General features: G+C 43.0%; 2 long non-coding RNA genes across 5 annotated transcripts; both read left to right on the top strand.

Annotated features, from left to right (window-relative positions):
* The first annotated feature begins 10,628 nt into the window (after positions 1-10,628).
* On the top strand, positions 10,629-12,758 carry LOC136477282 (uncharacterized). Of its 2 annotated transcripts, XR_010763971.1 has the most exons (4): positions 10,629-10,921; positions 11,006-11,132; positions 12,254-12,449; positions 12,527-12,758. It is a non-coding gene; the product is annotated as an uncharacterized lncRNA (long non-coding RNA). The 2 variants fall into 2 exon arrangements; XR_010763970.1 differs by having other exon boundaries at positions 10,630-11,132.
* A 9,187-nt stretch (positions 12,759-21,945) lies between these two features.
* On the top strand, positions 21,946-25,009 carry LOC136473534 (uncharacterized). 3 transcript variants are annotated; one of them, XR_010762656.1, is made up of 5 exons: positions 21,946-22,137; positions 22,215-22,461; positions 22,648-22,677; positions 23,053-23,157; positions 23,645-25,009. It is a non-coding gene; the product is annotated as an uncharacterized lncRNA (long non-coding RNA). The 3 variants fall into 3 exon arrangements; XR_010762655.1 differs by having other exon boundaries at positions 22,215-23,157; XR_010762657.1 differs by having other exon boundaries at positions 22,215-24,487; positions 24,758-25,009.
* The last annotated feature ends 218 nt before the right edge of the window (positions 25,010-25,227 follow it).

Below are 25,227 nucleotides of genomic sequence, written 5' to 3'. Positions count from 1 at the left end.
TACATGCTTCGTTAGGTACCAAACTTCTGTATAGTACAGCTTATCATCCGCAGACTAATGGGCAGACTGAAAGAGTTAATCAAGTACTTGAAGACATGTTAAGATGTTGTGTCCTTAACTATTCCAATAAGTGGGATGAGTGCTTACCTTTGGCCGAGTTCTCATACAACAATAGTTATCAGGAAAGCATTAGAATGGCTCCATTTGAAGCACTCTATGGTCGTAGATGCAGAACATCATTGAGTTGGTCTGAGCCTGGAGAAAGAAGATTCTTTGGAGTTGACCTTGTGAAAGAAACAGAAGACAAGGTTAGGCAAATACAGAATAATTTGAAGATAGCTCAATCCCGTCAAAAGAGTTATGCGGATAGACGACGGAGACCATTGATATTCAACAAAGGAGATTTTGTATACTTGAAAGTATCACCAATGAAGGGAGTTAATCGTTTTGGTGTTAAAGGAAAGTTGGCACCCCGATATATTGGACCATATCAAATTTTGGAGAGGTATGGAAAAGTGGCATATCGCTTGAAATTACCTGAACATCTCACAGCTGTGCATGATGTGTTCCATATTTCTCAATTGAAGAAGTGTCTCCGAGTGCCTGAACAGAATGTTGAAGTTGAAGGAGTGGAACTAGAACCGGATTTAACTTATTCCGAATATCCTATCCGAGTGTTAGATCAGAAAGACCGTGTTACTCGAAGATGGACAATCAAGTTCTATAAAATACAATGGAATCAACATTCAGAAGAGGAAGCTACTTGGGAATCAGAAGATTACTTGTTAGAAAAGTTTCCAGAGTTTCTAGCGTCAATATAGAATCGAGTAGTATTAGTTGTGCTCGGTTGCTACAAGTTGTGTTTTGTAAAGGAACCTCAGCTGTTTTATAGGCAAGTTTTGGATGTTTTTGGATTGACACATTTCCTTTTCCATTACTTACTCTATGGCTTTGAATCTCGGGGCGAGATTTCTTTTAGGGGGAAGGAATGTAACACCTCGGGTGTTTAAAGTACTAAAACCTGACATATCATCATATGCATTGCAAAGCATTTGGCATTTGGTGAAAACTTTGAGATGCATACACTAAAACGAGTTTATATTCATGTGGTATGTGTTGAATTGTATTGTTTGACTTAAATTTAAAGTTTGTTTGGATTTTTGAATTTTTCGAGAAAACCCCGATTTTCAGCATTTAAATCCTACCCTGAAAATCCATTTCAAAATCTAAGCATATTTTGGGGTTGATCCCAAAAGAAAAAGTGTAGAGCTTGGCAAGTTAAGCAAAGTTTATTTTTGGAGTTTTTCAAGTTGTTTAGAAAAATTTTGAGTAATTCAAAAAGGCGTAATTCGTTAAATATCCCCTATTTGAATTTAAAAGATCATTTCAAAATCTAGACCGAACTAGAAGATGGTTATAAAAGCAAAGTTGTAGAACTTTTGATTTTGAACAACTTTTGTTTTTGGAGATTTTTGAGTTGTTATGAAAATTTGAGAGTAATTTGTGAATTTTGGCGAATGGCAATTCTGTAATATGGATGAACAGTGTCCACCACCGAAGCTACATGGCCGGCGATCTTCGGTTTGCTTCCAGGCGCGGTCGTGGCCGTCTTTGGCATTGCGCTGGCGCGGTGAAGGCCACAGCGCAGCTTCCTTGAGCTTCTGAGCCGTGTTATTTGAACCAAGGCGCCGTCGTCGTCGTTTTTCTTCTTCCTCTGTTTTTCCCGTCGCCACCGCCGCAGCTCCGTCGAGCTCTCGCCGTCGACTTAGCGCCGTTGCCATCTCGGCAAAGCGTGCTCCAGCTCCGCCGTATCCTTGCGCATCCAGCCAACCCACCAATTCAGCTAGTCTAAGTCAGGAACTCGAGTTGCATCGTCTTCTTCCTCGCGGTCGGCAACTCCTCCGCCGAGCGCGATTCGCCGCGGCCAGAGCTCCACGGTGCATCTTCGTCCCTGGTTTTGGCTGATTCTGTTTCGTCTCGATACTGTGGTGCTTACTCCATAGTTGGTTGTTCATTTTGACCACTGCAGTCGCCGGTACACCATCGCCGACGATGTTTTGCTCCGCCGTGATCACCGTGATCGTCGTCACGCCTCTCCGTTGCTTCTCCGACCTCGCTCCTTGCTTCAACGCGTTCGGGGTGAGCTGCTGGTGCTTCCTGAGCCATCCGTTTAAGCTTTACAGGTCTCACATCGCCGGCGTAGTGCAGCAGCGCCGTCGTGGCCGCCATGGTCGACGTAGTGCTCGGTTCAGTCCGTAATTGATCGCGTTAGTGCCATAAATCGATGCGCCTAGACTTGGTGATCATTTTGGTATGTTGGTCGTCGCCGGTGATCTCACCGTCGGCGAGAAATCGCCGGTCAGAGCCGTCGCTGCCGTGGTCAACGTCGGAGGTTGAAGATGACATGTGGGACCCGGTTGTCAGTGACTCAGCGTTCTAAGTGGATTTTCTATTTTTCAGAATTAAATGAATAGTGCTGTAATTTGTTATTTTTGTGTAGAATTATTTAGAGCTCCAAAAATTATGAAAATTTTTGTGTGAATTCTCTATGATGTATATTATATAACAAAAATTTGAAATATTGATTTTCAGTATTTTTGGGGTATGATAAAAATTGCTCAATTAATTAATAAATGACTTTCCATGATTTTTCTAGGCTTATTTACTTGTCCAAAAAATTATGAAATTTGTTTTGCCACTTAGTTATCATGTAATGAACATTTACTAAAATTTTGAGCTCAATTAGAATAAGTTGATTTATTTCATAATTTTAATTAAATAATTAATTCATAAAAGCAAATGGTAACCTTTAGTGATTTAGGTTTTGTTTGTAATTTTGGATTGAGTGATGACCTTGGGTCATTTGTTGATAATGATCCTTGGCAGTTGATGTACGTGTTACAAAAAAGATTTAGTTTGTTTGACTTGCAACTGTACCGCGAAGGAAGGTTGTATTCAAATTCTTAATTTTTGTATCCATCATCGAGCATCATGTTTCGTATTCCGCATCATGTTAAACATGGTATTGTTATTACGTGTAGTGAACGAAGGTGAACACGTGGTAGTTAATCAAGCTGTTGAGGAGGTTAATCCTTCTATTGAGGTCGGATCGAATACTTGTGTGACGTCGCAGGAATCGGACTTTTCCGTCAACGAAGGCAAGCCCCGGATGCATACAACCCTACCTTGTGTTTTACAAATTAATTTTGCTTTTGCTTTCCGTTACTGCATTAAGTGATTAGGAGTTAAGTAAGAGCCAAATTGGTGCATTACCATACTTGTTATTCCATATTTACCATATTACCAGTTTTTAAACTCGTATATGCCCAGTTTTGCTTAGCTATGCGTAGAACGATGAAAGTCGGGTGATTACCTGCCACCTGCAAGTTTTAAATGGAACATCGGTTAATTATGTTAGCATGTGATATGGGAATGTGGAGTAATAAATCTAGACCAGGCGGACTCGGTGTGTGTGAGCCACAAGACATGGAGGTCTTGTGAGCGGGTTCTTTCCGCCTGTGTCAATTAAGGCACGTCCGTTGTTGAATTGCATGAGGTGAGAATTTGTAGTACTAACCACATACTCCGGTAAGCCTGAACTTGGCGATTCTATTACGAGAATGGCTACTCGCGCACTGGGAGTGGAGAGATGGCAAGAATAGCGTGTACCCACGTGGCAACGGGCTAGATTGGTGGAGTACTGTATTCTCGGGTGGCGCGGACCCGTTCTTGCTTTAGAGGATCCGAGGGTAGGTTGATATATGTGAGTCGGGGACCTGCATATGTCGTGTGGTCTGGAATCCCCAGCTGGGTTTAATCGGTTCGAATCGTCGTTGCTCCTCGGTTATGGAGACTCAACTCACTGTTCATCATCGTAGTATTAATAACTAGAACTTGAGAATGGTTGATGAAGGTGTTGGATATGAAGTTTCATGATCGCATTACGGATCGTGTCATCTTTGTATATGATTTTATGAAGTTTAAATTGTTGAAATAAAGAACTTTGTTGAAAGAGCTTTTATGCAAAATAACTTCGATTATTGCTAAAACCATACCTTGAATCCCTGAACCTGCATTCCTGAGTTCTATCAGTTTTATTTCGGTTAAGTCTTGTTGAGTACTTTTGTACTCAGGGTTCGTTGACCCTTGTTGCAGGTGAGCCTCATGAGCAGATCTGTTTTGGATCGTGTTGCATGACAGTTGTACCTTGTGGTGACAATGAGAAGTAAATGTGTGGCCCTTGGGCAGGGCAATCTCCTTGTGTGTTTTGTATTATATTATAATGCCACTCCACTATTTTGTTTTGTAATAAACATCGAACCTAGTTGCTAGGTTTGAAACTACTGTTTTGTAAATTATGTTATTGTAAGACTTCCGCTGTTTTTACTCTGATGCATATATTTGAATAAATGTTATAATACTGCAATGACTCTGTAACGTGATCCTGCTCGGAAATCGTGGATGATTCAGGGTTCCCCGAGGACACCCGACAGTCTTTTTAAGTTAATGGAAACATATGCATAAATGTCAAAGGTCGTCGGACAGTGACAGGTGCATGTGGGCCCTATAACTTAGGAGGTTCTGCCACAGCCTTGGACGCCCTCACCGTGCTCCCACTGACCCATAGAAGCCCTTATCTGCCTAGCCGAGCCACCAGCCTACACGCGCGACCTCACCACCGGCGAGCACCACCGAGCTGCCGACCGCCGTGGCCAATGTCCTAGAAAGCTCCGGCCGCCACCTAGACCCCACCATCGTGTTCGCCATGGCCTGGTGAAGCTTTTCCCCACTTCAATTGGACGCCATTGCCGCTGTGGAAGACTCGCCAGTGAGCACATCACCGGCGGGAGCACGCCAGGGAAGGAGGCAGAGGATTCCCTCGCCGACCGCACGCACCTACACCTGGTGTACATGGACCAGGCCAGAGAGAAGAAGCATAGACTCGGTCCACCAAAGACCCAGCCTACGGTCCAAGGACCGTGAACGCCAATCCACCATGAACCACATAGTGTGGGCCGAGCTATGGACAATGCCCAGTGGAGGCCCATGGCAACGACGTGGCAGCGCCACAGCATGCCACGTGTCCGGGCCGGCTCGGCCCAGACTGGCCCAACCCAAGCCCGCCAGGGCCCGTTTGTGACCTAGTCCGAGTTGACCGTTGACCGATCAACGTTGACTGTTGACCTAGGCCCACATGTCAGAGACACAGAGCCGCTGGACCCACTTGTCGGTAAGTGACATCATGCTAACGTCATGACGACGTCACGCGGGTCCCACTTGTCACTAACAACATAGCCAAGGTGACGTCATGCTGACATCACGATGATGTCAGCTGCTGACATCAGCAGCACTGGCCCCAGACGTCAGTGACCCTGATTCATTGACCGTTGACTCACCTGTTGACTTGACATTGACTTTGACCGGACCCACATGTCAGTGACTCAAGAGCCTCTGGACCCACCTGTCGGAACTGATGACGATGATGACATCATGCTGACATCATGATGACGTCAGCAGGCCCCCCCACTTGTCAGCTCAGAGCTGAGCCAATGATGTCATGCTGACGTTAGCATGCCACGTGGACCAGTCACAGCGTGACACATGTCAGCCCGAGATTAATTCAGCCTTTTTCCATTTTCAGAGATGATTTAATCTTCAGAAATTCATAACTAATTCATACAACCTCAGAAAAATATGAAACCAAGACCAAAATTCATCTAAAATTGAGCTCTACGCAATGAACCCATGTTTGAGTGCATTTGGCTCTTTTGAATTTTCATTGCTTCTTTGTGCTATTCTATAGATGTCACTAACGCGACTATAATGCGATCGTTGCAGACTCGGAGGAGAACCAGACGGACGAGGATCGTGAGTACCATAAGGAGTACGGAGATGACTACACTAAAGGTGTCACATCCCACCAAATCTCATAGCACCTATTACGCATGGCTAATATAGAACTGTTATTGCTTTACCTACTGTTATAATCATACAATGATAGGACTTGCATGGTAGTATGCTTACTTGATGGCCTTTACCTTGACGCAACCTTACCCCTGCATACCCTGCTATTAGGCTAGACACACGCTTGCTGCTATATTGCTTATTACTTCTACTACGCTTGTACTACATTGATGCATGGTGGAAACTGGACTATGGGGAGAGTGCTGCGTGTGTGACCTGGGTGCGTGGAGGGTAAGGGTTGTGTCGACCAAGTTGGAGTATACGATGAGCCTAGGGCAAGTCATGCCATGTGGTGCTACCTGGGCACCCCTGGAGATGGATACCTATGGTGGGTAAACGGTATATGAGATGGCCCTGGGTGTGAACCTGTGATGGGAGGAGCCCAGGGTGGAGGTGTTGTGGTGGCACGATAAATGGAGCCCCTGATGGAGACATTCTGGCTTGGTCAACCTTAAGGACTTACTAGTACTCAGATTCACCGGGAAGCCTTACGTACCACTCGCCCTATATGGTGCGGGACGGCCGGACTACTTGGTAGGATATTGCCACTACTGCTAGGTTAATAGCGGACAGTGTAAGGAGGTACGGGGCATGGAGGATTTCCCCCACACCCTTCCGAGACTTCATGGAGAACTTGTGGACCCGGTTCATGACTCATAGTTTCAACCACCCCAGACTAGACTTGGGGTGTACCAGGGCTGAATGGTAGAGTGGCATTATCCTAGGCTAGCAAGTGGCCGGAATCAGCCCAGTTGACGATGGTCAGCGAGGAAGGTAGATCTTGTGGTTATGTAAAACCTCTGCAGAGTGTATGGTTGATCGATCGATACATGTGCCAACTTGTCAGCTATGGACCTTTCCTGGGATTCGCTTAAACTAGATAGTGAGATGAGTCCTTCTCCTCTTCCCCTATGAGAGAGTGTCGGTCGTAGCCAAGGGCTACGGGCCTTGAGATAGTGCCGAGAGGGAGTTGGCCTGTCGACTGAGCGATGGTATGGTAGTGATGTGGTGATGGTGTGGAGATGGTGGTATATCGATCCCAGGATCGAAACCTAGCTCTAGAAAGGGAATGGGGTGGAATGTGTGTGGGAATGGTGTTGACCAACTATTATTATATACTTGATATGCTAAAACATAGGAAACCCCAACCTTATAGGTTCCTTTTGAATATATCCAACTTGCATCCAATTTTCACAAAGCAATGCTCATAGGGTGGGAGTGGCCAGTACAAATTGTACTGATAAATTTTAGCACACAGGTTCTGCTGAGGAGTATAGCTCTGAGGAGTTTGACGGTTGAAGGGTTCGTTCCTACGCCCGAGTTTGGCGATCTTATCTTCAAGCTGTTCTGAATAAATGCTATTTTTGATTCCGCCAATGCAGCGATGTAATAATTTATGTACTTCCGCACTATTTGTATTCTGATATTATCGTTGTATGGGTGTGATATTCGACTAGAATTTGGGTAATATGATCTACAACGGTCTTATTACACATCGACTCTGTGGTTTTCCCTTCGCGGAAATCAGGGGCGCTTCAGTTACCTTTCGGCTCTCCGTCGGGGAAGGCACAAGACCCCTCACAATCACCATGATCGGAGCCGGACACAATCACCAACCTTCGCTCAATGATCCTCGCTGCTCCAAGCCGTCGGGTGGCGGCAACCACCAAGAGTAACAAGTGAATCCAACAGCGAAACATGAATGCCAAGTGCCACTAGATGCAATCACTCAAGCAATGCGTTTGGATTCTCTTCCAATCTCACAAAGATGATGAATCAATGATGGAGATGAGTGGGAGGGCTTTGGCTAAGCTCACAAGGTTGCGATATCAATGCAAAATGGCCAAGAGAGTGAGCTTGAGCTGGCCATGGGCTTAAATAGAAGCCCCCACGAAATAAAGCCGTTGTACCCCTTCACTGGGCACAATACGGGGTGACCGGACGCTCCGGTCAGTTCAACCGAACGTAGGACCCCAGTGTCCGGTCGCCCGATGCTTGCCACGTGTCATCGGCTTCAAACACCGATCACCCGATCTCAATGGTCAAGTGATGACCGGATGCGTTAGTTAGAAAGTGACCAGACGTAGGACCCCAGCGTCCGGTCGTTTCCAGTAAGGTTCCAAACGTGAAATTTCACGACTGGACATGTCCGGTCATGCTCGACTGGACTCACCCGACGTCCAGTCACTCAACGTTTCCTCTGTACGCCTCACGTCAGCACTGACTGGACTCAGACTATGAGCGTCCGGTCAGTTTACACCCCAGCGTCCGGTCACAAGACCGAGACCGTGTGCTTACTGCTGTCACTGACCGGACTCTGAACCTAGCATCCGATCACTGCACCCCAGTGTCCGGTCACTCTGTGAACCCCTGTTTTTTCTGTATAGGGCGTCGGTGGCACCGTCAGACTGTCCGCACTCTACGGGCGGGACACTCCGCTGGTGAAGTTTCTAACCATTACTCAAATGTGCCCACCACCCAAATATATCACCTTGTGCACATGTGTTAGCATATTTTCATAAATACTTTTAAGAGTGTTAGCACTCCATTAGATCATAAATGCATATGCAATGAGTTAGAGCATCTAGTGACACTTTGATAACCGCATTTCAATATGAGTTTCACTCCTCTTAATAGTATGGCCTATCGATCCTAAATATGATCATACTCACTAAGTGTCTCGATCACTAAAATAAAATTGGCTCCTACTATTTATACCTTTGCCTTGAGCCTTTTGTTTTTTCTCTTTCTTTTTTCCAAGTTCAAACATTTGATCATCATCATGCCATCACCATCACCATGATTTTTATCATTGCTTCATTACTTGGAGTAGTGCTACCTATCTCATAATCACTTTGATAAACTAGGTTATCACTTAGAATTTCATCAATTAACCAAAACCAAATTAAAGCTTTCAGTGGCGTAAGCCAAAAAGTAAAGGTGCTGGTTTTTATTGATCGTTGAGATGCATGTTACAATAGCCAGGGTTTAATAGGGATAGATAATATCTGGTACATCAAGAGGATATTTATTAATAAAGAATAAGTGGTCTGTTTGAGACTAAGGATGCAAGTTCAAACTATTTTGAGTCATCGTGTCAATCCAAAAAATTGATCAAATGAATTAGGATAGCATTTTCGTAGTTTAAGGGGAGTGGAAAATAAACTAGAATGACATTCAACCATAATTAGATAGCTGACCCAAAAACACCATATAAAATGAGACTATATATCCTTCGCAAATAAAGTGAGACTATATATATATATATATATATATATATATATATATTATATATATAGAACTACTACACTGTAGCTGGCTAGAAAATAACTTATTCTATAGCCACTTTGAGTTATGATAATTACTATGTTAATTTACGAGATTATAGTAACTCCTTACTAAGTGGTTTACTATAACGTTATGGTAAATATCCCTATATATTATAGTAACCCAGTTATCGTAAATATGTATTGATATTATCGTAAATTAGTATATAAAATTATCGTAAATGCAGGTGGCTACAGAATAACTTATTTCGTAGCTGGCTTACTGAATATACTCTCCCATAGAACTACTACCCTATAACTGGCTATAAAATAACTTATTCTATAGCACTTTGAGTTACGATAATTACTATGTTAATTTACGAGATTATATATATATATATATATATATATATATATATATATAGAGAGAGAGAGAGAGAGAGAGGAGAGAGAGAGAGAGAGAGAGAGGTTGATTTGGGATTAAGGCTAATCTCTCAACACTTAGATCCATCTAACCGATCGATTAGGCATTACGAGGGTTTAGAAGCACGATTTCCTATTCCAGGAGTACACGAGGCTTCAAATCGGATCTATGTTAAGTTTTTTATCAAGAAGAGCCCCGGCTCTTAATTAGTGAAGATTGGTATATCTACTTCATCTACATCAACCTCACTACATCTATAGAGACGCTTAGATGGCATCTACAAACTCTCTGGTTAGTCACTAAGATTTATTCTGTGTAAGATTAAGTTAGTGATCATGTTTAGGCTAAGCCTAAGACCTTGTTAGTCTAAGATTTATTTCAACACTGATATCACTTAGTTTCGGAGATCAAGATGACACCATCGGCAAAGCTTAGGGACCGGTGGTGAATTTTACTCGATGTTTAGCAATGTAATCTACATATAGGCAATGACCCATATAACTGCTTACTATGTCCCAAAATAAGTGCATGTCTCGCATTTCAAGAAGTCAAACAAACCTCAAGTTTGATTAGATTGAAAATAGTATTAGCATTTACGTCTCTAAATAAGATTAGTACAACAATATATGATGTAACTAATCTAATGATGACCATTGGATATTATAAATCTTAGTATTTTTTCATATAGACCGGTCAAACTTAAGTTTGTCTGACTTCACGAAGTGTGGGACGTGTACTTATTTGAGATGGATGGAGTAATAAAAAATAAAAATAAAGAATGATAATTTTCAGAGTCCTATAAATAATTTTTAAATATCATATGAGCTGGCAGAGAAAAAGTGGCACTTGTAGCTCTTTTTAGAACTCGGCGGCAAATACCCAACAAAACCAAACTTTTGGTGCTTGGCTCCATTAGTGCCCAAATTGGCGCCACGGCCCATTTCCCCCCCTACTCGTACCACTCCTGTACAACCTTATCGTTCATCCTGTGTTTCATCATCGTCTTCCATCTCTCACCCGCAATTCCTCTCATTCTTGCCCGCAAAGAAGAAGGTGGCGGCGGTCCTCCTCCGAGGGCACCCTGGGGCCGGTGGTGGTCCTCCTCAAGCACACCCCCGTGGGCAGGCCGAGCACCACCTCTCCGACCCGGCGGCGCGGCTCTCCGTCCCCGACCCGACGGCGCTCACTCCATCCCCGATCTGACGGCACACGCTCCCTCTCCGACCCCGTGGCTCGAGCTCCCCTCCCGTTCACAGTCATCATGGAGGCGCGTTCACCCTCCATTACTCCATCTCTTCTCTCCCATTTCCCTTTTTTCTTTCTCCCAAACTGACTCTGATCTCTTACCTAGGTTTGTCTCCTGGGTGTGGGCGTCCGCCGAGTGGCCGGGGTGGTATACACGGTGACGGCCGACGTTCTTGCGCGGTTAGATGAGCTGGACGCCTCCAAGCCTGCAACCAAGCAGATGCCTTGCCTAGGTAATCCCTCACCCTGCTAGATCTACATGATTTCTTTGTTTGATGAAATATCTGCAATCCGATGGTTCTGTGTTCAGCTAAATTTAGGAGGATTAGATTGTTTAGATTAGGTGTGTTCCCTGAATTTTTTATTAGTGTGTACACATGTAATCTATTTAATCAATACAGCACTTGTTTATTAGTCAAGAAGATTAATTTATTCACTTTGCGTGAGAAGTGTGGATGAAGTGTGTACACGGATATTGATGAAGATGTTAGCCATAGAATCAAAGCAAGGTGGATGAAGTGGCGCCAAGCATCTGGTGTCCTATGTGACAAAAGGGTACCATAGAAGCTAAAAGGCAAGTTTTATAGGACAACGATTAAACCTGCTATGTTGTATGGTGCAGAATGTTGGCCTACGAAAAGACGACATGTTCAACAGATAAGTGTCGCGGAAATGCGTATGTTGCGTTGGATTTGCGGTCATACAAGAAGGGATCGAGTTCGGAACGATGATATACGTCATAGATTAGGGGTAGCACCAATTGAAGAAAAGCTTGTCCAACACCGGTTGAGATGGTTTGGACATGTCTAACGGAGACCTCCAGAGGCACCGGTGCGTGAAGAGAGGCAGAGGAAGACCGAAGTTGACTTGGGTAGAGGCATTAAAAGGAGACTTGAAAGGATGGAATATATCCAAAGACTTAGCCTTAGATAGGAGTGCTTGGAAAACAGCTATTCACGTGCCTGAACCTTGATTGCTTCTGCTGGGTTTTAACTCTAGCCTACCCCAACTTGTTTGGGACTTAAGGCTTTGTTGTTGTTGTTATTGTGTGCGTGAGAAGTGTACTATGCTGTTTACTGTTTTGCTGCTCCGTTGGACAGATTAGATTGTTTGAGCATGACTTACTATGCTGCTTGATTGTTTTTTCAGCTGTACCTGAGTTTTGCCAGTGTTGCTATTCTCTGAATTTTGTCCATGCTATTTACAGTTTAGATACAGCACCGGATTTTCTCGTGTGTTGGCAAGTGCAGTAGCATTTTTAAGTAATTCCAATAAATAAGCATGAATATGTTTGAGTTCTCAAAAAGTATATTATTGGCTAATACTTATAAATAAAATATGTCTTTTTGGGCAGCAACGTCATGTTTAAGTCCTCTACGCGCAGCTCCTCGCCTTCTCTTGACGACATCAGGGGCAAGCTCTCGCAGTTCGATCTCTACTACTACAACTACAAGTTCGAGAGATCTATCAGGGAGCTGCGCAGCAATGTCATGGACTACCCCAACAAGACCACTGCCAACTCCAGATGCATCGATAATAACCTCAGACAGGTGTGTGCGTGCTCCTTTCATCTTTGGATCCTGGTGCACCAATTGGCTTCTAGATTAATGATTTACTATTTTGATAGTGCCACAAAGTGATTGGCTAATGACAGCCATGACAGTGCGATTTGGATTTCCCACTTTTGTACAATACTTCAGAGACTCATTTAGACGGTCTACTTCAGCGAAGAGCCACATCACGCACGGCGTTGTCAGTGAGGCGCCCCTCGCACGCGTCGTGCCCTCTTACACAGATGGCTCCGTTGCTCCATGTGGCTCAAGACAGCAGCTCAAGGCTGAGCTCATGCCACTCAAGGACTAGGCTTGCCGAAAGGTTTGATTCTTGGGTAGAAATTTGGATAGAATATTGCTTGTATTCTTGCTTTGTTTATTAAGACATGGATATTTATCGATTAATATATCTGCTGCCCATGGCACTGGCAACATTTTGGGCTACTTTGTCTTCATGTCTTGTCTTCCTGAAATTGGCTGTTTTCATAACATGGTTTGCGCTTTTCAGGTTCACTTCTCGGATATAAATGCTGATGAGGTAAACTAACTGATTCCTGCTTAACTACAAATATTCTTGATACAGAAACTGACTGTTAGAGTACGTCCTCTCTGATTGCCCTTCCTTTACTGAAAATGGGCACATCTCATATGCAGATAGTGTTCATGCAATCTGAAATATAGAGCTGTAGTGATGTTCCATGCAGATAGTGTTCATATCCTGATACAGATAGTGTTAGATGTAGTATTTTCCTGAATAAAAAGGCAGCCATATCTGCAATACCAATTGCATTGTCTTTTTCTTTTTTGCGTGCTGCCTCTGCATGTATTTATGCTGCCGCATGTTGATGGATGAGCTTTTTCCCTTTTCAGAGCTCTGCACCAAAACACTACAATTATGTTGTATTTTACACAGGGTTTTGAAAGTCAAAATTCTCAGTCACTAGTCTGAAGTTTAGTGTTGGAGCTTGCAAACAAGCAGGACATTCAAGGTGCTTGGCAACCTACAGAAATCACAAAGGTACCCATTTATTAATAATCATTCTCCTAGTGGTATTTTCAGTTCATGTTTTGCATGTACCAGTACAGGTTTAGGGCCAAATAATTGTCACTTAAGTAGTACAAATAATATTCCAGTAGCAGCAGCATGCAGAACAGACCAGCTAGGAGGCCAAATCTGGTCTGTGGTTTGTCAACCACAATAGGGGACAGTAAATGCTTAGGGGAATTAACCTATCGTCTAATATTCTATCTGAACATTTCTGATAATTTACTACATGCAAGTCTGAACATATTTAAGAAATATCTCTGACCACTTATGTGCACCAATAAGGATGTCTGCACATATTAAATAATAAATAGATGCTAATTAGCATGTCTGCACAAGCAGCACTCCAACTAGAAATGTTTGCACTTATTTCAATTTGTGAGTTGGTGATTTCAGTCTTTGTTCATGCTCATACGACTGTGTTCCAATGCAATTAATTTTGTGTGTGGTTTGATTGCAGAGAAAACCAACGAGTCTGTGAAAGCAAACCAGCTGCTGGTGCTTTTTTCATTAATAAAATGTTGTCCTACTACAGTGCCACCATCAAACTTGTCTGGCTGTTGGCAACAGCTCGGCTAAAATGTTCTGTTCTGTGCAGCAGTTGGCAACAGCTCGGCTCACCTATGCTCTGCTTTATACTTCTCCTTAAGTAGCATACATGTTTAGCAACCTGTAGTTTTGACTGGTAGAACAATTTACTTTCTCCATGAAATTAAATTGCAAGCAATATGTACTAAAATGACCAGCAAGCAATACGTACTAAAATGACACTGAAAGGTGATAACACTGGATTCTCTGTATTTATTTAGTTTTACAAAGTATGACTAGTGCTAATCCAGTGTACTACTTACAGCCATAACTAAGCAACTCAGCAGCTTATAGAGTTATACTTCTCACTCAGATGTCAGTGCTGCTGTCTAAAACTCTGAATCCTGTTGCATTGCTATAATATTGGTGGTGTCTGTAACTTTCTAAAAACAGTCACACAACTTATATTGCCGTGTCTGAAACTCAGTAGATCAATTTTTCATTCCTTCACAAATCTGGTAAGGAATATTTGCATCCTGTTGCATAGCTGTAGTATTTGCAGTGGTTACTACTGCGAAGGGTTCTGGCTACTGCATGTTGTAGCAAAGTTGTAGCTGCACCACCTTGTTTGATTGTATTTTTGGATCAGCTATCTGGTTTCTTCGTGCAGTACACATATGTAAAGTGCCTTTTTGACTGATTTCTTTGCTTCAGTAAGTGATGGTTGCTTCTCGTGTTGTGTATGCATGATATGGACAAATTCCATGACCCTAAGGTACTCGCTCTTGCTCTTGACACCAAGAATAACTGGATATGGCTCTAATTCTAATCTAAAAGTGCTCATGAATAGTACAAAATTATAATTGTTTTGTTATATATATATTCAGTGCTGATAACCAGAAGTTACAATATGAGTTAATTTGTATATTTATTTCAATTACACTATTTTGATTCCTCAACAAGTTGATATTTGATTACCGTCTATGTACTACCTTTTGCTATAGCTGTTGCTTTTGAATAAACTTAATTCGATTGATTTGAACAGGAATTGCGGTTACTTTGGAGAAGTGGTTGTGTTTTATCTGGTTGCATAGTGGACAAAAGGCATTATGGATGGCCAAGGTCAAGCAGCTGGGGACTTGCTCAACAGATAGTCTATGTCCTTACCTGCCTAAGGACGAATGTAATGCTGTGTTTTATTTTATCTATATAAACTGTCACTTCTGTCGATATGAACTTGACAATGAATGTAATGAAATATGGTGAATGTTATGATATGCTGTTGGGCTTATTTGCATAGTAATTTGATTGTCTATGTGTATATATATGTATATATGACCCGGGAGTTGGCATAGAAGCACTACATGTGTTGGTAGTTGGTTTGGATGAACTAATGTAAGTTTGTGGCTATGTTTGGACCCACGATATATATGTAATCACCCTGTTCGCTCTTTGGTCTCACCTAGGCTTATTCAACCAGTCAATAATGTTTTCTTCTCATAAAAAACTAGCACCAGTCAGTCTAAACCAGCACCACCACCAACCAGCGAACAGGGTGAATGTATGACCCGGTAGTTGGTATGAACTAATGTATATGTTTGTCCCAAAAAAAATTGACTAAATACATACTAGTATACTTAAGCAAACAATTATTAGGCTGACTAAATACATACTAGTGAAGGGCGGGCCTGGTGCAAGCGGTAGTCTTACCACCTGTGACTGAAAGGTTTTGGGTTCGAGTCGCAGTCTCCTTGCATTGCACAGGCGAGGGTAAGGCTTGCCACTGACACCCTTTCCCAGACCCCGCATAGAGCGGGAATTCTCTGCACTGGGTACGCCTTTTTTACTAAATACATACTAGTATACCCAGTATGCTAATAAAATGAATTCAATTAGAATTGCATAAATCTGTAGCATGGAGAGTACATGCCCACAAGATCGTTAGAAGAACTTTACCAAAGGCAAGATGAATCAGGGTGCAAGCATTGTCAATGTAGATGGTGTGTGTTGAGCATCGCAGTGTTGATGCCCTAATAATGAAGGGCATGGAGCCGTTGTTTCTTGATCTATAGGGCACCAATTTCTCTTATTCACATTGGGTGTTGGTGCCTTGTTTTCCTAGCCTTTCACACCCAAAGGCCCACCAAATAGGAGTGTTGCAATAGAATACAATATTGCAACAACACATGTTATTCTATAGCAACAAAATTTACTTGTGGCAGTACCAAAAAGCCTTTGCTTCTTCTTTCGATTAGATAGAAGCTCATACTCCACTTCAACATCTGATTTGGTGCTGATGTGTACAAATCCCATGCTCCTACGCCGAGTTGATTGATGTGTCAAAGACTAATGCTCCTTGGAAGGTTTTGATAGGTAAAGCTGTGGCCCAAGAACCCACTACATCTAAGTCCAAGTCCAAACTAGACCCAAGAATGCTGGAATGAGAATCCTTACTCGTGACGACCATGCATACTTAGAAACATGCTATTGCATCGCTTTAAATATTTAGTTGCAATAAACAACTACCTAGTGCAATGGTCGAGATAAATATTACAACCAGACAAAACTATGGCAATAGCAATAAATTATTACATCGCCTTTGAATTTTAGTTGCAATACATGGTTAACCTATTGCAATGGACGTGAGAAATATTACAACCCAACAACACTGTAGCAATAGCAACAAACTATTACATTGCCTTAGAAATTTTGTGGCAATAAACAACTACCTATTGCAATGGTTGTGAGAAATATTACAACCAACAAAAACTGTGGCAATAGCAACAAGCTATTACATCGCCTTAGAAATTTAGTTGCAATACACGGTCTACCTATTGCAATGGTCGTGAGAAATATTACAACCCAACAACACTGTGGCAATAATTTCAAGCAATAGCAACACTGTTCTATTTGGTTGCAAGAGCACTAGATAGGTGCAATGCCAACAATACTAATGCAACTAAATGTCATCATGGCAATATTATTAACCAATAGCAACACTTTTAAAAAAAGAGTTGCTATAGGTCTCACCTGTTGCAACACCGAACATAAAAATTACAATGCATTATTTTTGTGGCAACATAGTCCCTCTATTGCCACCTTTTTGGATAAATATTGTAAAACACACCTCTATTACAACACAATTTGTGGTGATGCAAATGACGTCAAATAGCAATAGGGTCAAAATCTAGTAGTGCTGCTCATTGGTCTGCCGTCGCCGCCCGCCACCGCCGCCTGCGATTCTTCCTCGCCCTCAACCCGTCTTATGTGCTGCCTCGCAGTGTTGTTGTCGCGAGCACCGCCATTGTGCCTATAGAGGAATATAACGACCAAATAGGCCACCACATTGTGCCCGCCATTGGTTAGCGCCGGTGAGATAGTCGAGGCATGGCTGGAGGGCTATCGTTTTCCGTGAATACGGTTTGTATCCCGGTGAGCAAGCAAGCCTCCGGGTTGCTGACTTGGGTCAGCCTAGCAAGGAGGGCGAAGTAGTTGACGCAGTTGTTCGACGACTGTAACACCCCTCGGTGTTACACCTAAATCATTTACTAAGACACATCATGAGCATTATATTTATGTGTTAGTGCATGTGATGGAATGAATAGATGAAGTATTGCAACCTAAAATGATCAATAAAAATATTAAATGAGAAGCTATTACACAACTCATGTATATCATGTAGGGTTTAAAACTAATTTTATTGAACAAAAATACTATAGAACATATATGTGGCACTTAAATAGAATTTGGGATATGAACTTTGTAGATGACAATGAAATACTTGTTGTGAAAAAATAACATTACTAGATAACATTTCTAATAGCCTAAAAATGGAACTTGAAATCAAATTCAGCTCAAGGATTTAGAAGAATTTAAGTATATATAAGCATCAAGACAGTGCAATGTTTGGTGATTTATTTTGTGAAATCGAGTTAGGAGGTGGTGTCGTGTTTTAGCTCAGGTTAGTAGCCTCATATGCCATCTTGAGCACGGTGAAGATGGTTTAGGTCCAGAAACAATCATTTAGTTGTTATAGGTGCTTTAAAATGCGTGTACGACATGTTCTCGGCCTAACTCGCCAGGTGGATGCGGTCACCTAGCTCGGGTGCATGATGTCACCCACGCTGGTCGCGCATGCGTGCGCTGCCACGCGTGGCCGGCCATGGCTGCCTCTGGCCTGGTTGTGGCTCGGCTACCGATGGCCCGCCGCGCAGAGCTTCTGCTGCCGCCTACCCCGCCCCGTGCCGCGACGAAGCCACTGTCGACGCCGTCACCTTCTCATTGTGTCTGCGCACTGCTACCCTACCTCACGTTGCCGCTACCGACACCACCACGACACTGTGCTGCGCTGTTGCCCAGCTCGCTCTACACCACATGCACGTGGGCTATCCCCGCCGCACCATCGACCCACCCTGTGTCGCGTCACAGCCGTTGTAGGTGCCGTCGCCTCACCGTCATGTTCGTGCCTACCTCTGCACCCATACCCCGCTGCTAGCCCAGTTTGGTGCTCGCCGTAGCCGCACGCACGTGGTAGAGCTCACAGTCGTCTTGCCATTTATGGCACTGTGGTCGCACAGGCCATGCCGGTCGTGGATGCGCACGCTTGTCCTTAGCGCCTACACGTGGGCCTTCACGATCACACCGACCGCATCCCACCAAGGCAAGGCCAAGCTGAGCCCACCTACCGTGCTCCGTCTCTCTCTTTCTCTCTCTGCTGCCACCATCGAGCCACGCCATCAAATTACCCAGCGAACGATCACCTCCATTCAATTCACTGCATCACAGTTTCAACATCATGTCCTCTCGCTGCTCGACCCCCACCCAGCCTCGAACCAGGCCAAGCTCCAATTTTGAAGTTTTCCCACCGCCGTGCTATTAGGCCGCGCTCTTCCATGGTTGAGGGCAGCCCTCCTACCGTCCCTCCCGAGCCAATTCACCTACACCACCTAGCATTGCCTGGACTCCACTTCACCCTATGTGCCATAGCCAAACCGCTACACACCTCCCTGTCGTCGCTGATGCGACCGTGCCGCCGCGGTGCCACCCGCCGCACGGCTCAGTCGCATGTGGCCAACCCTTCTCCGTCACCCTCTTCTCCAACCGTCACCTTGGCTAGGTCCATGGTAGTCTACTGATGCTCACAGTCGCTAGCCGGTTTGGTCCTTAGGTGCCTTGGTTCGCTAGAGCAGTTGTGTCACCATCACGGATGGTCGCACGCCGCCGCAGCTCGCTCCAGTGCGTCCCGCCGCCTCCGCGTTGCTACTCGGTGTAGGCGGTTAGACCATAGTTGAGTGTTGGCTTGACAGACAAGCTAGTGCGGGGTCTCTGGTGGCTGGCGTGGCCATCCCATGCCACCGCTCGCCGTGTCGCCTGGCACGGTTAGCTAGGGGTGCGCACGAGGGAATTCTTAGGAAAGCCAGGGGGTTAAAGATGAGTCTTATGAGAAGGGGAAATAGCGTTAGACTTAGTTGTAATTTTAGGAGAAGTGTGAGGTCTATTTTGCAAAAGCGCCACGCGCGCGGGATTCCCCCATCGCAGGCTGTCTCGCGCGTGGGCCGATGTCGCGTGGCCGCTTCAGCGGACCGCTGCGTGTGCGCGTTGGGTTGTGCGGGCCGCGCATGTGGGCCATGCGAAGAGATTCGCTATTGTCATTTTCATATGGAATTAGAAATAGTTTTTCTAATTTAATTTCTAAGCTGATCTGGTAATAATATAAAATCATGTAGGTGTCCAAAAAATGTGAAACAAATTTGGTTAGGTTCCTAAAATTGTGCTCCATCTATTGGTGTATTTAGTTCATGTTTATATGTTTGACATTAGGGGCTATTAAATCAATTGAAGATGCTTAATAATATTAAGTTAATTATTGTAGGAAATTTTGGTGGTAAATTGATGATAGCTTTAGTCCTGAAATTTTATAGTAGCTTCATTGTATTATTATGTGCTCATTGTAATTTTTATGCTTTAGAATAGACTAAGCATTAGGGTAGTTAAATGCTCTTTGTTTCAATATACATTAAATCATCAACAGAAATAAAGATATATCCTTCATTTATAAAGCTAGGTGTTTGTTATGTTGAACCCAACACTTTGCTTCGTAAAGATGATAGTTTAGCTTAGTACCTTGGTCATTAGAGCTAGCTTAGTAGCTTAGTGTGTGTATTCTTAGTCTAAGAGTTGTTGTTGCCTAAATGCTAAGTGTTGGATCATCATCGCATGCTTGTAGAGAACGAGCTGGCAAAGATCGTGACCACCGGTGATCACGAGTTCGAGGAGATCATCGAGGAGTATGAGGAAGAGATTCTCATGTAGGAGGAGGTCCCAGAGCCACCACTAACTGACTCACAGCTGACACCGCGGCCTGCCCAGGGCAAGCCCCGGTGTATAACCCCTTATTTTTGATAATCACTGTTTATATATGTGTATGTGCATTTACGTTATAGGAATTTTATGGAACCTCATGCATAGATATACCTGTCCTAAGAGTCTTACTAGTGTAGGTTTGAGTAGATGCTATGCTTAGGTCATCGGTAGCGTGAGTAACCTGCCGTTGCTCACGTAAGGGATTAATTATTAACTCTCATAATAAAATGATGAAGGAAAAATGGAGATAGGGTAGGGGATATGGTATGGGGTATTTGGTGTAACAGGTTGTGTCCTTGGCCAATGGGGCTTAGTTTGGTTACACTATTTCCCTGTTCGTGTCGATTAAGAACCATCCGTTGCTATGGATGGTAGTCAGGTCACAAACTTATTATCCTGAAGCACATACTTGCTTATGGGAGCGGGAGAAGGCTCGTTACGCTCTTATCATGGGTTCTGGCTCTTTCTATACCGACTTATTGGAGGTGGAGAAAGGTGAGGTCTAAGCACCATGTTGAGACTAGGTCCTCAAGTATGGGGGCTTGGAGTCTAAGTTTGGACGGGGGACCTAGACCCCATGACAGGAGTGGAATGGGTTGGTCTTGTTTGTACCTAGGGTACAAACGGGGCATGTGTTTTAGGGGTACTCCAGCTGGGATACATTGATTCGCAAATCACCGTTTTTGTGAGAACGGTATGAATTGGCTATGTTCTAGCACCGTAGTAAAAACTGGAAGATGAAAGATGGTGAAGTGGTTCTGATTGCTTTACCCTTGCTTGAAAGTAGAACAGGTGCTTACCTAGAATGGTTAGCTAATGAAGTAATTATGACTGCTAATAAAACTTGATTGTAAGGATGAACTATTAGTAAGGCTTTCCACAAACAAAAAGAAAACAACAAACCCATATTGCCTACATATCCTTGAGAGTCGAGAAACTATTCCAACTAGTCGGGTAAGTCTTGTGAGTATATTGTGTACTCAGGGTTTATTTTACCCATGTTGCAGGTGGCAACTTGAGGAGTAGCTCTTGTGTGGAGGAATTCATCTAGTGGGCACATACGGATCCTTGTATCGTTTCTGCTAGATGTTTATTTTCATTTCCGCTGTTTAATATCGCACTTTGGACTTTGGTATTGTAATAAATAATTTCCAAGAACTCTTGTTGTATGAAATGGACTAAGTGTTGTAAGCTCGTACTCATTATTGGATTCTGGATTGGTAAAACATAGATTATTTCGAGTTCTCCCTTGGGGTGTGCTCGACAAAACTGTCCGATGTAGCCTCACTTTCGAGGTGCTTAGTGTCTAGTGGAAAGATGAGCACCTCCAAAGCGTGTTATTTAGGGCGGGTTGCCACAACGACCTCGCCCCGCATCTACACATCACCGACACTGCCGACCGATGGTAGGGTCACTATAGATGTAGCGCATGGACGAGCACGTCACTCGTAGGCTGCGGAGTTCATCCATGGGCCGCTCCGAGGTCACAGCGGGGTTCTCAAAAAGTATATTATTGGCTAATACTTATAAATAAAATATGTCTTTTTGGGCAGCAACGTCATGTTTAAGTCCTCTACGCGCAGCTCCTCGCCTTCTCTTGACGACATCAGGGGCAAGCTCTCGCAGTTCGATCTCTACTACTACAACTACAAGTTCGAGAGATCTATCAGGGAGCTGCGCAGCAATGTCATGGACTACCCCAACAAGACCACTGCCAACTCCAGATGCATCGATAATAACCTCAGACAGGTGTGTGCGTGCTCCTTTCATCTTTGGATCCTGGTGCACCAATTGGCTTCTAGATTAATGATTTACTATTTTGATAGTGCCACAAAGTGATTGGCTAATGACAGCCATGACAGTGCGATTTGGATTTCCCACTTTTGTACAATACTTCAGAGACTCATTTAGACGGTCTACTTCAGCGAAGAGCCACATCACGCACGGCGTTGTCAGTGAGGCGCCCCTCGCACGCGTCGTGCCCTCTTACACAGATGGCTCCGTTGCTCCATGTGGCTCAAGACAGCAGCTCAAGGCTGAGCTCATGCCACTCAAGGACTAGGCTGCCGAAAGGTTTGATTCTTGGGTAGAAATTTGGATAGAATATTGCTTGTATTCTTGCTTTGTTTATTAAGACATGGATATTTATCGATTAATATATCTGCTGCCCATGGCACTGGCAACATTTTGGGCTACTTTGTCTTCATGTCTTGTCTTCCTGAAATTGGCTGTTTTCATAACATGGTTTGCGCTTTTCAGGTTCACTTCTCGGATATAAATGCTGATGAGGTAAACTAACTGATTCCTGCTTAACTACAAATATTCTTGATACAGAAACTGACTGTTAGAGTACGTCCTCTCTGATTGCCCTTCCTTTACTGAAAATGGGCACATCTCATATGCAGATAGTGTTCATGCAATCTGAAATATAGAGCTGTAGTGATGTTCCATGCAGATAGTGTTCATATCCTGATACAGATAGTGTTAGATGTAGTATTTTCCTGAATAAAAAGGCAGCCATATCTGCAATACCAATTGCATTGTCTTTTTCTTTTTTGCGTGCTGCCTCTGCATGTATTTATGCTGCCGCATGTTGATGGATGAGCTTTTTCCCTTTTCAGAGCTCTGCACCAAAACACTACAATTATGTTGTATTTTACACAGGGTTTTGAAAGTCAAAATTCTCAGTCACTAGTCTGAAGTTTAGTGTTGGAGCTTGCAAACAAGCAGGACATTCAAGGTGCTTGGCAACCTACAGAAATCACAAAGGTACCCATTTATTAATAATCATTCTCCTAGTGGTATTTTCAGTTCATGTTTTGCATGTACCAGTACAGGTTTAGGGCCAAATAATTGTCACTTAAGTAGTACAAATAATATTCCAGTAGCAGCAGCATGCAGAACAGACCAGCTAGGAGGCCAAATCTGGTCTGTGGTTTGTCAACCACAATAGGGGACAGTAAATGCTTAGGGGAATTAACCTATCGTCTAATATTCTATCTGAACATTTCTGATAATTTACTACATGCAAGTCTGAACATATTTAAGAAATATCTCTGACCACTTATGTGCACCAATAAGGATGTCTGCACATATTAAATAATAAATAGATGCTAATTAGCATGTCTGCACAAGCAGCACTCCAACTAGAAATGTTTGCACTTATTTCAATTTGTGAGTTGGTGATTTCAGTCTTTGTTCATGCTCATACGACTGTGTTCCAATGCAATTAATTTTGTGTGTGGTTTGATTGCAGAGAAAACCAACGAGTCTGTGAAAGCAAACCAGCTGCTGGTGCTTTTTTCATTAATAAAATGTTGTCCTACTACAGTGCCACCATCAAACTTGTCTGGCTGTTGGCAACAGCTCGGCTAAAATGTTCTGTTCTGTGCAGCAGTTGGCAACAGCTCGGCTCACCTATGCTCTGCTTTATACTTCTCCTTAAGTAGCATACATGTTTAGCAACCTGTAGTTTTGACTGGTAGAACAATTTACTTTCTCCATGAAATTAAATTGCAAGCAATATGTACTAAAATGACCAGCAAGCAATACGTACTAAAATGACACTGAAAGGTGATAACACTGGATTCTCTGTATTTATTTAGTTTTACAAAGTATGACTAGTGCTAATCCAGTGTACTACTTACAGCCATAACTAAGCAACTCAGCAGCTTATAGAGTTATACTTCTCACTCAGATGTCAGTGCTGCTGTCTAAAACTCTGAATCCTGTTGCATTGCTATAATATTGGTGGTGTCTGTAACTTTCTAAAAACAGTCACACAACTTATATTGCCGTGTCTGAAACTCAGTAGATCAATTTTTCATTCCTTCACAAATCTGGTAAGGAATATTTGCATCCTGTTGCATAGCTGTAGTATTTGCAGTGGTTACTACTGCGAAGGGTTCTGGCTACTGCATGTTGTAGCAAAGTTGTAGCTGCACCACCTTGTTTGATTGTATTTTTGGATCAGCTATCTGGTTTCTTCGTGCAGTACACATATGTAAAGTGCCTTTTTGACTGATTTCTTTGCTTCAGTAAGTGATGGTTGCTTCTCGTGTTGTGTATGCATGATATGGACAAATTCCATGACCCTAAGGTACTCGCTCTTGCTCTTGACACCAAGAATAACTGGATATGGCTCTAATTCTAATCTAAAAGTGCTCATGAATAGTACAAAATTATAATTGTTTTGTTATATATATATTCAGTGCTGATAACCAGAAGTTACAATATGAGTTAATTTGTATATTTATTTCAATTACACTATTTTGATTCCTCAACAAGTTGATATTTGATTACCGTCTATGTACTACCTTTTGCTATAGCTGTTGCTTTTGAATAAACTTAATTCGATTGATTTGAACAGGAATTGCGGTTACTTTGGAGAAGTGGTTGTGTTTTATCTGGTTGCATAGTGGACAAAAGGCATTATGGATGGCCAAGGTCAAGCAGCTGGGGACTTGCTCAACAGATAGTCTATGTCCTTACCTGCCTAAGGACGAATGTAATGCTGTGTTTTATTTTATCTATATAAACTGTCACTTCTGTCGATATGAACTTGACAATGAATGTAATGAAATATGGTGAATGTTATGATATGCTGTTGGGCTTATTTGCATAGTAATTTGATTGTCTATGTGTATATATATGTATATATGACCCGGGAGTTGGCATAGAAGCACTACATGTGTTGGTAGTTGGTTTGGATGAACTAATGTAAGTTTGTGGCTATGTTTGGACCCACGATATATATGTAATCACCCTGTTCGCTCTTTGGTCTCACCTAGGCTTATTCAACCAGTCAATAATGTTTTCTTCTCATAAAAAACTAGCACC

The sequence above is a fragment of the Miscanthus floridulus genome, chromosome 8 (genome assembly GCF_019320115.1).
Source record: "Miscanthus floridulus cultivar M001 chromosome 8, ASM1932011v1, whole genome shotgun sequence".
NCBI classification, from domain to species: Eukaryota; Viridiplantae; Streptophyta; class Magnoliopsida; order Poales; family Poaceae; genus Miscanthus; species Miscanthus floridulus.
Note: the sequence above shows the minus strand (reverse complement) of the source record. Positions and strands in the feature narration are given on the sequence as shown.